Source organism: Puntigrus tetrazona, chromosome 23, assembly GCF_018831695.1.
Source record: "Puntigrus tetrazona isolate hp1 chromosome 23, ASM1883169v1, whole genome shotgun sequence".
NCBI lineage: Eukaryota > Metazoa > Chordata > Actinopteri > Cypriniformes > Cyprinidae > Puntigrus > Puntigrus tetrazona.
In genome coordinates this window covers 84286-97060 of record NC_056721.1, presented here as the reverse complement: position 1 = coordinate 97060, position 12775 = coordinate 84286, and the positions used below count along the sequence as shown (strand labels likewise).

Below are 12775 nucleotides of genomic sequence, written 5' to 3'. Positions count from 1 at the left end.
TTCCTAGACAAAAATTCCATCTAAGGTCGTAACACAGTGGTTTTGACTGGTTCAACTATTACAATGTAAAAGTTTTTGACAGTGCAGCGGTAATACTGCATACATGCACTATTGTCTTTTGCTGTTCAAAGAAGGAAAGGAAACGCGTATACAAGTAATTTGTGCATGAGATTTTTTTTTTAAAAAACCTGCACAATTTTTTTAGTTGGTTTTGCTTTTTTGCTTGGTTTTTACTTATGGAGCTTAACTTTTGGCAGTACTACAATAATATTCAACACACAAGTGCTGTTACAACGCAAGCATTTTCTGCAATGACGATACACATTGTTCTTTCTGCAGTTAACTTTTGTTTTGTGTGTGTGTATGCGTGCATGTGACGATCTGCAGTCCTGTGTTTGTTTTCCTGTTGTTGTGTTTTGTTTTTTTTTAATAGAGCTTAACTTTTTGAAGGTACCACACTAATATTGTACACACACTGTTTTAATGTTGCTTACTTGCTTGTAGGAATGTTATTTGAATGTTGGTGTTTTTAAAATTATTGTATTGCAGTTTGGTGCATGTCATATGTAACACAAAAAGCTATTGATTACATTTAATGTTTATGTCACCAAGCCAGCAGAGGAGTTTACCTCTGGGTGATCTGCGATCACTCCTCTGCTGCTACTTCTGCTACTCTGCTGCTACTGCTGCTACTGTTAGAACACTATAAATGTTGTAGCAGGCCCCTCACCTGCAGGTTGCATTGTTCGCCTGTATTACTGTTAGATTGTTGTTTCCCGAGTTTCCTTAGTCTTAGATTCCTTGGTTTTGACCCTGCCTGTCTTCTGTTGTTCTGATTGTTTGCTGCCTGACCTGACCTTTGCCTGTTTTTGGATTTTGTTATTGCCTTGCCTCTGATACTCCTGTTTGCCCCGATTGACGCCTGCCTGCTTTGACCATGCCTTCGCTTAATAAAAGCCTGCAATTGGATCCTGTTGGGAAAATCTTCGTTGTTTCCCTCCCAGGTTCAGGTCTGTCAATGATGAGATTTACTTTTAAATTTACTATCTTAATTAGTTTAATAAAGTCCGAATAATTGAGACTGAGCTCAGGATACATAACAACAGCATTAAAGGCATGCAGGGCAGTCCTGTATGATCACACTACATTTCACACAATATTTATATCCTTGTGCTTGCGTCTTCCTCCCACTCAGGTGTCCTTCACAGAACTAGGTGCAGTTGTTTCTTCTCGACCAGTAGATGGGCTCAGCAATCTCCACTCAGAGCCTTTATGAGGCCTGGGCACAGTGCTTCTATTGAGTAAAACCTGTAAAACATAAATCCTTTAAAACGTAAATCCCACAATTCCCTCTCTTGATCTCTTTGAAAGAGATCACAACCTTTGCTCCACTTCTTCCTCACAGTGAATCACCTGGCATAGGTCAAATTCCCACAGGCCATCTTTTCCTTTTTCCCTTACCAGAGTTAGTTTAGTTAGTTTAGTTTTGCTATTATCTGAACGTCACTGTTGCAAAATACCTTCTCTAAAATCTGCCTTACCTTGTTAAATTCCAATTGGTCGAGTCCACAACTTATTTTTGGGGCAGCTAATACCGGCACTTGGTCTTCCTGACACTTTTGTTTTAGTGCTTTTAGACTCTTTTCTAAGTTTTCATAGGTGGGCAGGTCCTGCTCCACCACTTAGTTACCAAATGGTATATAACTTTTTCCCCGTGTATTGTCTTCACACAGTCTCCTGGCTCCGATATGGTTTTGTTCAATTGTTCCACACCGTGTTTTTCTCTGATTTGTTTTGCTACCCGGCCCCTAGCCCGTAGTCTGCTCCAATACAATGTGTGATTGGAATGTGTTCTGGGATTTCTAGTAAATCCCTTGCCTTAATAATACTTTAAAATTCTTATGTTTCAGTTGTGGTAGTTGGAGGCTGATTTCCTCAGTGTCTTGTTGTTTGTCTCCCTTCTCGGTTGGCCTGTTGCTGTTTCCCCGTCTCCGTCTCTTCTCCCTCTCTCTGACCTTCTCGAAGGTCAGCTCTGAACTGTTGTCAGAGGCCTGCTAGGGGCAGAACAGAAACAGCAAGCAGACAGGTGAAACCATGTGTTACCTTTTCCAGCCAACTGTACGCAGTGCGAGGTTCATGCAGAGTTATTTTCATGGGCTCTGACCACCTGGGAGGCAGACCATTTTCGTTTCATTTGTTTCAGCCTCACCCACTGCTCGTCAGGTCCTCTTTTCGTGTCCAATTCCTGTTGCTCTATTTCAGGCCAAAACTTCTGTGGGGAAAATGTGTTAATAACAGCTCTTACTTTTGTTGGTAGGCCTTAGGTGTATCAGTGTACCCATCCCCAGGCATTGGGGCCCAGGGGCCAGGAAATTGGCGTCCAGTGGATAATTCAAAAGGAGTAAATCCAGTGGTTCTGTTTTTTGAACATCTCACAGACATTAAGGCTATTGGTGATGCTTCTACCCAATTCAGAGAAGTGCTTGTACAGATTTTGGCTGTTTTGTTTTTTAGGGTCTGGTTCAGTCGCTTCAACTTTACCTTGGCTTTGAGGATGGTAGACTGCTCCATATGAGTGCTTCAATCCTAGAGCTGACTCTACTTGGTTCAGATGCTAATTTTTAAAGTGTGTACCATTGTCTGACCTTATGACTTTGGGGAACCATGTGTAGGTATGTAGTGATTGATGAGGCATTTTATCACTGACATTGCATCCTCCTGGCACATGAGTAAGCTTCAGGGCCATCCTGTGAAACTATCCACCATGACCAGTAAGTATCTCTTTTTTGTGGACAGGATTTATCAAGTCTGTGCAGTCAATCACAGTCATGTACCCAGGGCCTCTATCCGCGGGAAGTGGCCAGGCAATGGATGTGTGGTGGGCTTGACATTATATTCACTGCAGGTCTGACATTCAGCAATAGTGTTACTGATCATGTGTGGTAGAAACGGATGCCACCACCCCTTTAACCTTTTGGGTCATATCTTTTGAATTACTATGTGCTAGTGAGACAGCGACTCTAGCTGGCAACACAGGGCTTCCTTCTGGACCTCTCCACAGTCCCAAGGCTGTTTTTGTTCCCCCTTTTGGTAACCAGGTAGTTTGTTCTTCTGGGGAGGATGCAGCTTGCTCTCTAATTATGAACTCTTCTGTTAAGGCTGGGTCTAAATTCAACACCTCATCTTGTGCTCTGACCATCATCTGTAATGGCACGTAGCCAGCTGCCTGCTTTGCTGCTTTGTCTGAGGCTGCATTTCCTACAGATACAAAATCTGTGCCATAAGTGTGTGCTGAGCACTTTACTATGGCCACCTCCTTTGGTAGTACTATAGCTTCTAGCAGTTGAGAGGCTTCTTCTGCATGTTTGATTGGCTTCCCTGTTGATGTCACAAATCCCACTTTGGCCCACCCTTGCAGCTCAACTGTAGCTGCCCCTACTGAATAGGCAGAATCTGAATATATGTTCACCCTTTTACCACTTCCCTTTTGCAATGCTGATGTTAAAGCTAATAATTCAGCTCTTTGAGCTGATGGTTTAGTTGACAACTTCTGTTAGACTGTTACTGTCAGGTCATCTCCCTCCCCTACACTGGACACCACTGCATACCCAGCAGAAAGAGTACCCTGATCATTTCTGAAACAACATCCATCACAAAACAAGGTCACGTCTGGTGATGACAGTGGCCTGCTACTCATACCCTCCCTGATCTTGCTGTCTTTTTCTACCCTTTCCTCACACATGTGGGGCTCTCCATCCACCACTAATTCTGCCATATTTATGCCCTTGTGTTCATGTACAATGTTTGGTGCAGTCAATATTTTGATCAATTTGTTTTGCCTTTGTGCAGAGAATGTGAACGAGGAGGAGGTAATGAATGCTACCAGTGAGTGGTTTGATAGAATTATCAATTGGTGTCCCATTACCACATGATTGTTTTTTTTCGATCATTTTAGCTACGCCAGCAGCGAATTGAGCACAAGGGGCTTGTTTCTGTTCCACCACGTCCAATGGAGCACTCACATAACTCAACACTTTCTGGTATAGCACACCACTCACAGTTTTGCCCGTGGTTGTCACATCTAAATGGAAAGGTTGGCCATAGTCTGGGGTTTGTAGAGCAGCAGCCTTTGCCATGTCCCCTTTTAGGGTAATGAAGGCCTGTTCAGCCTCTGTTGTCCAATTCAATTCACCCTTACTGTTTTTCATTCCAATTTCCTTCACTAAAGCTCTCAGAAAAGCTGTTATTTCAGTGTAATTCACAATATACTGTCTGCTGTAACCTATTAGGCCCAGAAAAGACAAATATATCTTTCACATGTTTGGGTTTTGGGTGGTTTAGTATGGCTTGTTTGGTGTCATTTGTCATAGAGGTTCCTGCCGACCCACTAATCGTCCTAGAAAAGTGACCTCTGGCCTGCAGACTTGCAACTTTTGTTTGCTTGCCTTCAACCCTACCTCAGCCAGAAGTGACAGCACCCTCTCTGTGTCTATCAGACAGGTGGCAGCAGATGTAGATGCAATGAGCAAATCATCCACATATTGAACCACAATTGTGTTGGTATCGACTGTCAGATTGTCCAGCAGCTTTCTTAGCTCTTGGTTGAAAATGCCAGGGCTCAAAATGAAGCCTTGTGGTAATCTGGTGTAAGTGTACTTCCGGCCGTTGTATGTGAAGGCAAACACGTCCCTACTCTGCTCTGCTAAAGGTATACAGAAAAATGCATTTGCCAGATCTATACAGGAGAAGTGGGTGTGTTCTGGGGTCAATCTGGTTAAAATGGTGTAAGGATTTGGAGTGGGCAGTGGTGTAGTCAGAACCCTCTCATTTATTTTTCTCAGGTCATGGACCGTTCTATATTTCCTGTGGAGTGTTTAATGACAGGCAGTATTGGGGTGTTCCACTCAGAGGTGGTCTCACACAGCACTCCCTTGTTCAATAGACTCTGAATGGTGGGGGCAATACCAGTCATGGCCTCACAAGTATTTCTATACTGTTTCTCCTTTACCACTGTTGTTTTGTCTATTTCAAAAGACACTGGCTGAATATCACAATAACCCACATCCTCACTTCCTGTTGACCATAACTTTTCTGGCAGGTTGGCTAGCATCTTTTAGTCTTTTTTTACCATGGGGCCTAAGGCCTTGGCTCCATGGTGTTTACTGATCATTAAGGAGATGTGTGGTATAGAGACAGTTTTCATTTCAAACCATTGTTCCTCACTTAACCTTACTTCCACAGCTACCCCTTCCTTTCCAATGTCGATGACTGAGCCTTTCAGGTTGGTATATTTTTTGATCTACATATTGGCTAAACTCTGTTGCATAAACCTCATCATTGCTTTTGATAGAATTATCAATTGGTGTCCCATTACCACATGATTGTTTTTTTTCGATCATTTTAGCTACGCCAGCAGCGAATTGAGCACAAGGGGCTTGTTTCTGTTCCACCACGTCCAATGGAGCACTCACATAACTCAACACTTTCTGGTATAGCACACCATTCACAGTTTTGCCCGTGGTTGTCACATCTAAATGGAAAGGTTGGCCATAGTCTGGGGTTTGTAGAGCAGCAGCCTTTGCCATGTCCCCATAAACCTCATCATTGCTTTTGTCATAGTATAGAGTACAGTGTAATGGGTCAGAAACTGGCAGGAAGTGTCTCAACAGGTCTGGTCTCTGGTTTATCAGCTGCCTAAAGTTGGTTTGTTCTGGATGCAGCACTCTGACCCAATAAATGTCCACCCCCACTGCTGTAGTTAATACCCATTGACCAGCTGCAGGTACTAGACCACCCTTAATGGAGCAGTTTTGTGTTTTTCCATTTGGAAAAGTTAAAATGATGCCCTCTGGGCTACACAGAATTTTCACCCCCAATTTTACTAACAGGTCTCGTCCGAGGAGAGCAGAGGGCACACTGGCAGAGCATAGGAAAGGGTGCATGACCTTTTGACCTGCTACTTCTACAGACAGAGGTTTGTATTTTGGCCAGGCTACAATTTCCCCAGAGAACCCTTTGACTTCCTGTACTTCACAAGAGAGTGCGTCCTTTCTCAACCATTCCAGCCTGATGGTAGAGAAGGAGGCCCCAGTGTCCACTAAGGCCTGTACTTGGCTGTCTGTTGACCAGTACAGTTAGGTAGGGCTCAGCCTCAGCCCCCTTATTGGTTCTCTGTGGGTCTTGTCAATAATCCGCCTGGTCTGCCTGGCCCCAGACTGGGCTTTGTCTGGGCACCTGTTGGTAGGTAGACCACGGGACATTTCTGGGGACACCTCTTCCTCTTCCCAGAGGCCCTCCTCTAACAGGAGCCCGTCCCCGTGCAGGAGGTTGTCCCCCTCTATTCAGTGGGCAGTCTCTTTTCCAGTGATCACCTGCTCCGCACAGATAACACCCCTGCTCTCTCCCTGGTCTCCCGTAATTCCCCCTATAATTTTGGTTTTGCCACCCATGTCCAGAAGGTGGCCAGTCTGGCAGCGGGTCATATGGATAATCACGTGGGCCCTGAGGCTGATAGTTTGCTGCCCCTTGTGACACTTCCTGTCCCTTCATCCCCTGATTCATTACAGGCATTTGTAGAGCTCCCTCTCTAGGCTTCTTTGTATTCTTTTCTTTTTCTTTTTATCCCTTTCTTGTTTTTCCATGGCGCTGTCTACATAGTAAATGAAATACCTGGCCCATGTCTCTCCACTACCCCCACACATTTCTGGACTGTTTTCTACTTGTTGTTTTGCTTTTTCGGGAACTCCCTTCATTACTGCCTGCTGGGTGCTGCCCTGTCCTTTCTTCCCATTCAGCTTCTGTCCTATGCAGATGTGCTGATGCAGATTCTTCTGCTCCTATCTTAAATTTGATAGATTGATAAGTCATTTTTGGTGTTGGATAGAGGTTTGTAAGAGCCCTGCTTATTTGGGTAATTACTTTGGACAGTGGTTTCTCTTTGGCCATGTCTTCTACTCTAGCTTCATCCTCTAGAGTAGTCATCTGGGTTCTGGTAAGCAGATGTCCCATTAGGGCCCTAAAGTCCCCAACTGCTAGTTCATTACCATGGGTTAATGTGGTGAGTTTATTTAACCATCTCATTCCTCCCTTAGTTAGATCTGGCAATTTCTGCAGTACTGCATTCATGTCTGCATTTCCCCATGGTCTATACTCTGGATTCTGGTGTCCTCCTATCCTGTACAGTGGATACTGGGTTGGGTATGTTGTTCTAACCCCATGTCTTTCTTTAAAATTTAAGGCTTGTAATAAGGTGGTTCCTGAGGCACCTCCTTCTCCTTTGTGGGGCTGGTAGCTGTACCAGCCCTGGGTGGGGCCTGTGCCGCCTGTTTAGAACCCCAGTCTATGTCCAGCTCATATCCAGTGATTTTTACACTATCCTTTTCTTCACCCTGACCTTTAGCTAGGCTTAGCCCTTTCACTGAATCTTCCCTACATTCTCCTCTGATTTCCCTTTCCCTTCTTTCGAGTTCTGTCCTCAGCATTCTGACATTTTCCTCCTCATGTATACTTTCTCCATACAGACTACCTACTCTGCTTCCACATGCTGCCTCCTCCTTATGCACACCCGTCAGTCTCTTCCTTTCTCCAGTCAGCTGCCCTACGCGCGTCGCTCTAATTCCTCTACTTCCTGAGTTCTCTGAAGTATTTCTCTGTCTAACTACTGTTAATGATTGAACTCATGGGTTGTTTTGTCAGTTCTTCATTTATTAGCTCTCTTACTCTTTTTCTTCTTCTTCTAACCTAGCCTCCTCACTTGGTTCTACCTCAACTGTTCCTCCTGTCAGGACAAACCTTCCATTTATTCTGCTCCATATTCTAGTCTGATAGGCCTTTTCTTTCACCTCTTTTTCTAATTTCCCTTTAGTAAAAAATGTTGCAGCTTGCCTGTTCTGTACCGCCATTTTATGCTCTTTGTCTGCTCTTTCTTTTTCTCTCATTATGGCCCTTAATAGTTCCCCTTTGATCTCAGTGGAATTGTTCCACCCATTAATACACTCTAATTGCTTCCATGCCTTTTCTAATTCTCTTGTCACCCTTGGTTTTTCTTTAATTTCAGCCTGTGCCAACATTTGTCTACACAATTTATCCCATACTTCCTTATAGGTAGTCATCAGTTTATATTTTACCCTAGTCCAATTACACTTCTCATAATTTGGATTATGACCAAACAGTCTGCACCATCAGGTTATTGGGGTGTTTGTATGTCTAACTTTTCTATGCTTCCCTATGGGTAATAATTGGCTTTTTTTTATTATATAATCTAACACCACCTACTTTCCCAGGATCAGTGTCCTTAATACAGAAACCACTGTGTGTGTACTGCTTCTTTCACTCTTGTTTTATTTCTGTCATTCACTGTCCCAATCTCTTGGGCTCATGCAGGGGCTCATATAAACATTTTGCACAGCACATACACATAATATCAAGTAGAAAACTCAGAGCCTTTATGAGGCCTGGGCACAGTGCTTCTATTGAGTAAAACCTGTAAAACATAAATCCTTTAAAACATAAATCCCACAATCCGCACGCCTCAGACCCCTCATTCGTGACAGAATGCAACCTCACACCAGGATCCAGCAGCTTTTCACCTTTTCACTTTTTCAGTTTCTAGAGTTCGGTTTAGGGACTGTGGGGTCAGCTTTCACGTTGGGTGTTGAGGAGGAAAAGGACACCGCATCAACTCCTGTAATGGCTGCCTTCCCCGAGCCGCTCCCCAAGATGGTCGCCTTCCCAGAGCCGCTCCCCAAGATGGCCGCCTTCCATGAGCCACTGCCGAAGATGGCCACCTTCCCCGAGCCACTGCCCAAGATGGCCGCCTTCCCCAGAGCCGCTTCCCAAGATGGCCGCCGCCTTCCCCGAGCCGCTCCCCAAGATGGCCGCATTCCACGAGCCATTGCCGAAGATGGCCACCTTCCCCGAGCCACTGCCCAAGATGGCCGCCTTCCCCAGAGCCACTTCCCAAGATGGCCGCCACCTTCCCAGAGCCGCTTCCCAAGATGGCCGCCTGCCGGGCGCCGCCCCCAGTGCCCGCGCCTTGGGCGCCGCCTCAAGTTATCCCACCCTCCGACCCTTGCCACACGTCGTCGATGGATCCCAGCAGCCCCTGCACTCATCCTCTGCCCACCATCTGGAGCGCCAGTCTCTATCGCCGCCGCGGATGAAGGATCCCTCGCTTCATCGTCCCGCCTCCGAGTCCTGGACTCCACCTCGGCTTGTAGACCCGTCGGCTTCCTTTAGGCTCCTAGCTCCCTCCTCTCCACCGTGCTGCGTCAGTCCACCAGCTCCACCAGGCTCCATCGTCTCTCCGGCTCCGCATTGGTCGGTCGTCAAGGATTTTTACCGCAAAGTGACCTGGTAATTTTCTGCCAGCAAATTCTCTGTTTTTTTACGGATTTTTTTTTTACAGTGTAGTATTGCACTGGTGTTTTATCATAGTTTTTATTTTTTATTTGTAATGTTCATTCATGTAATTTTTTTTCATGCTGTGGTGTAGGATTCCATCAGCCTTTATCCGTGTAAGATATGTTCCTGGAATCCGTAAAAAAAAAAATCTGTAAAAAAACTGAGAAATTTAGCATCATCTAGATTTTTGGTGGTGTAAATTTATTCTGAAGCAATATATTCAGTGCTCAATCAGCTTTTACATACTTAAATCTGCATATTTATAAAGGCCTAATTTTATGCATACATGTTTTGATATAAAATAAAAAATTAATCTATCTGTAGGTGGCAGTAAGTCACCGTTAATAAGCGAGTCATAATGACTGAACAGATTCATTTAAAATGTGGATTCATTCAGGAAGGAAAACAGTGCTGTGGCTGGGTTTGTAATGTTTTTTGTTGGCGAAATAGAGCAAAAACAGGCAATATGTTGTTGAAAAAGCAAGTCTTCTTAATATTTTACTTCAGGGTCGTTAATCCTTCTCCGGATGAAGTAATCCGTGTGTTGATGATGTTTGCTTCTCCCGCACGCTGATTCGTGGGCAGAAATTTCTTGCACCCACAATAAATTAGTCTGAATAAAACACTGAAATATAAGGGCACAGTCACATATATTCACAAATACCAATCAAATCGAAACTGAATCAAATAATTGTGTCGTTGTGTGAGAACATGCAAAACAGTAAAGTTAAATTACACTCAACGGGTCTCAACAAACTAATAAGAGATAGCATCTAAATACAACATTGGCATTACTAAAGATTGTAAAGAACAAAAACTAAATCCTAAACTTACATTTTACCTCAGAAACTAATCCTTCTCCGGAAACTGCATAAAGTAATTTTGTGTATTAATGGAGTTTGTTTCTCACTCACACCGTTCCGCAAGTAAGGATCTTGCACCCACAATGCAATGCGTCATTAAAATTACGGAAAAACACCTGTAAACTAAACATACGGAAAATTCCTTCAGTTAAAAACGTTTTTACTGTATTTTTACGGGGTTTTTACAGTGTTGGTAGCTGTGAGTATTATAAAATAAGTATATGTATGTTTTATTGTTTGGGTAGTGGGTCATCAACAGAATGAACGAGTCTGATTATGGTAAGTATAAATGTCTGTTTTTTATTTGTTTATTATGTTTAAGGTTTAACTGTATACTGTATTCTACTAGGATGGGATTTGTGAAGTGGCAGCTATTTTCTTGCTTCCATCTGTAAAAGGAAGGAAGACTGGGAAAATCAGTGCACCTGAAACAGCAATCATTTACTATTGTTTAAATTGTATGAATTATGAATTATTAGAAACTGATGGAAATAAGAATCCTTCTTAGAATGCTATAGTGATAAAAACACACACACACATGTAGAGATATTCATTTATTACTAAATTATATTTAAAAAAAACCCAGAACATCTTAAGTGTACAGAGCCAAAACACTTCAAAATACATACATTCTCCTTTAAACAATAAGATCTGCACTGAAAGCTTACAGAGTGCCCTGGTAGAATAATATATTTTCTCATCCTATGATAAATTGGATAGATTCTAGAATGGCTTCTAGAGGTACTGTGACTATAATATATTAATCACCTGTGGTACGACAGTATTCAAACATTCCAGTTGAGAATTTCTGGGAGAGAGAACTTGATGCCATAATTGATTGGGACAATGTCTGGGGAAACTGTTTCAGCACTAAAAACCAGCTCGCCAATGGTTCATTTATAAGGCGTATGTTGATTATACGAAATGAAAAGAAAGTCTGAGCCCTTCTGTAATATCTATGTAATAATTCACGCAAGGTACTGTATACGCAAGCATATGTTCTGGGACTGTTCACAAATTTCTTTTGCTCTGGTCCTGGGTACAGGACTTTTTGTCAGATCTTTTGCAGACTCTGATCCAAAAGGACCCACTGCTTTTTCTCTTGCTGAGTGATTCGTCACTGACATCAAATCAAAAAAGGATTCTATCTGCCACTCTGTCCATGTCAGGCATTCACCACAGCCACCTCCCTCTGAAGCACCACCCACCAGATCATCATCTCCAGAGTACTAACTAATACTACTGTTGTGTAGTATCACATTGTAGCCTCCTGCTCTTTCAATCAGACGCACGATAAAACTGAATTCGTTACTATAGCAACAGCAGTGCGGCGACGCTGACGTGATTTTGTTGATTGACAGAGAAAATGAAGTTAAGTCTTTGTTAAACTTTCTTCTTATAGTTAGCGTTAACAACATTACAGAATTGTTATTTGATAGACAAAAATCCTAATGTTAAATACAAATTTGTATTCATGAACCGTTAGCTATTCGATTAAGACATGCAGAAAGCTTGTTTGAAAGCTACTATTTTCCTCTTTGGATGTCGAAATCAAACCTAAGCCATTGTGTTTGTCCGTCGTTTCAATTAATTGTTAAAACACACTCTCGGGATGAATGAAACCACGCGGGCTTTTTATTAACTCGTGTGAGCAGAGCTGTCTGTGTAAACAAGCGTTAGTTTTAAAGTGTCTTTAGAAAACGGGTGAAATTTATACATTCCGTCGAGTTACAGAGTTTAATTAAAGCTGCAGTCTGAGACGTTTTTATGTTCAGGATATACAAAATTACTAAGCGAGTACACCAATAGTGTTTTAATAAGTGTTTATATTCGGACTAGTTCGGTAAGTACCGCTGCGGAGTAGCCCCATACCTGCGTGATTCTCCGTAGACGTACCCATAAAAGTAGTTCCGGCTGCAGTGTTCTTCCGCAAGAAGCTCTGTTTATTAACCGCTAGAGCGCAAAAAGTCACGTACTGCAGCTTTAATTATTTCCGATTTCGGATTTTTGTGTTATTGAGTCTAGCATTAAATTGCGATTATATATTATGCTTCTGCTTTTTTATATGAACATTTGTTTTTAAAATAGCCTACTCTTTTCAAATAATGCGGTTTATGCGAGGCCCTTTGCGCTGCATCGCAGAGTACACGTGAGGTCACGTGAAATCCGTGACGTCACAGTGAAGCATTCCACAGTATAAATTCATCGCTGCCTCACATTTAATCTAATCTAGTGTGATCAATTGAGTGAGAATCAGAGCAGAAAGATTATCACGTGAACAAACACTCAAAATAACTGTTTTCCAGCACTTCATTACAGCACTAGTGTTTCTGTCTGTAATCAATGGAGCTCAAGTCTAAAAAGAGTTCAATATTAGTAGATAATACAATAAGAGCTGGAGAAAAAAACATCACTGACCCTTCAGGAGCAAATCCAGAGGCTTCTCCTGCAGCAGCAGCTATGGAGAACAGCCCAGCAGGTGAACAACAAGCTTGTGAAAAATTCCTTTC

The 12775-nt window shown here is 42.8% G+C and overlaps 1 pseudogene; it reads right to left on the bottom strand.

Moving 5' to 3' along the window:
• Positions 1-1475: 1475 nt before the first annotated feature.
• On the bottom strand, positions 1476-7146 carry LOC122329132 (annotated as a pseudogene).
• Between the last annotated feature and the right edge of the window lie 5629 nt (positions 7147-12775).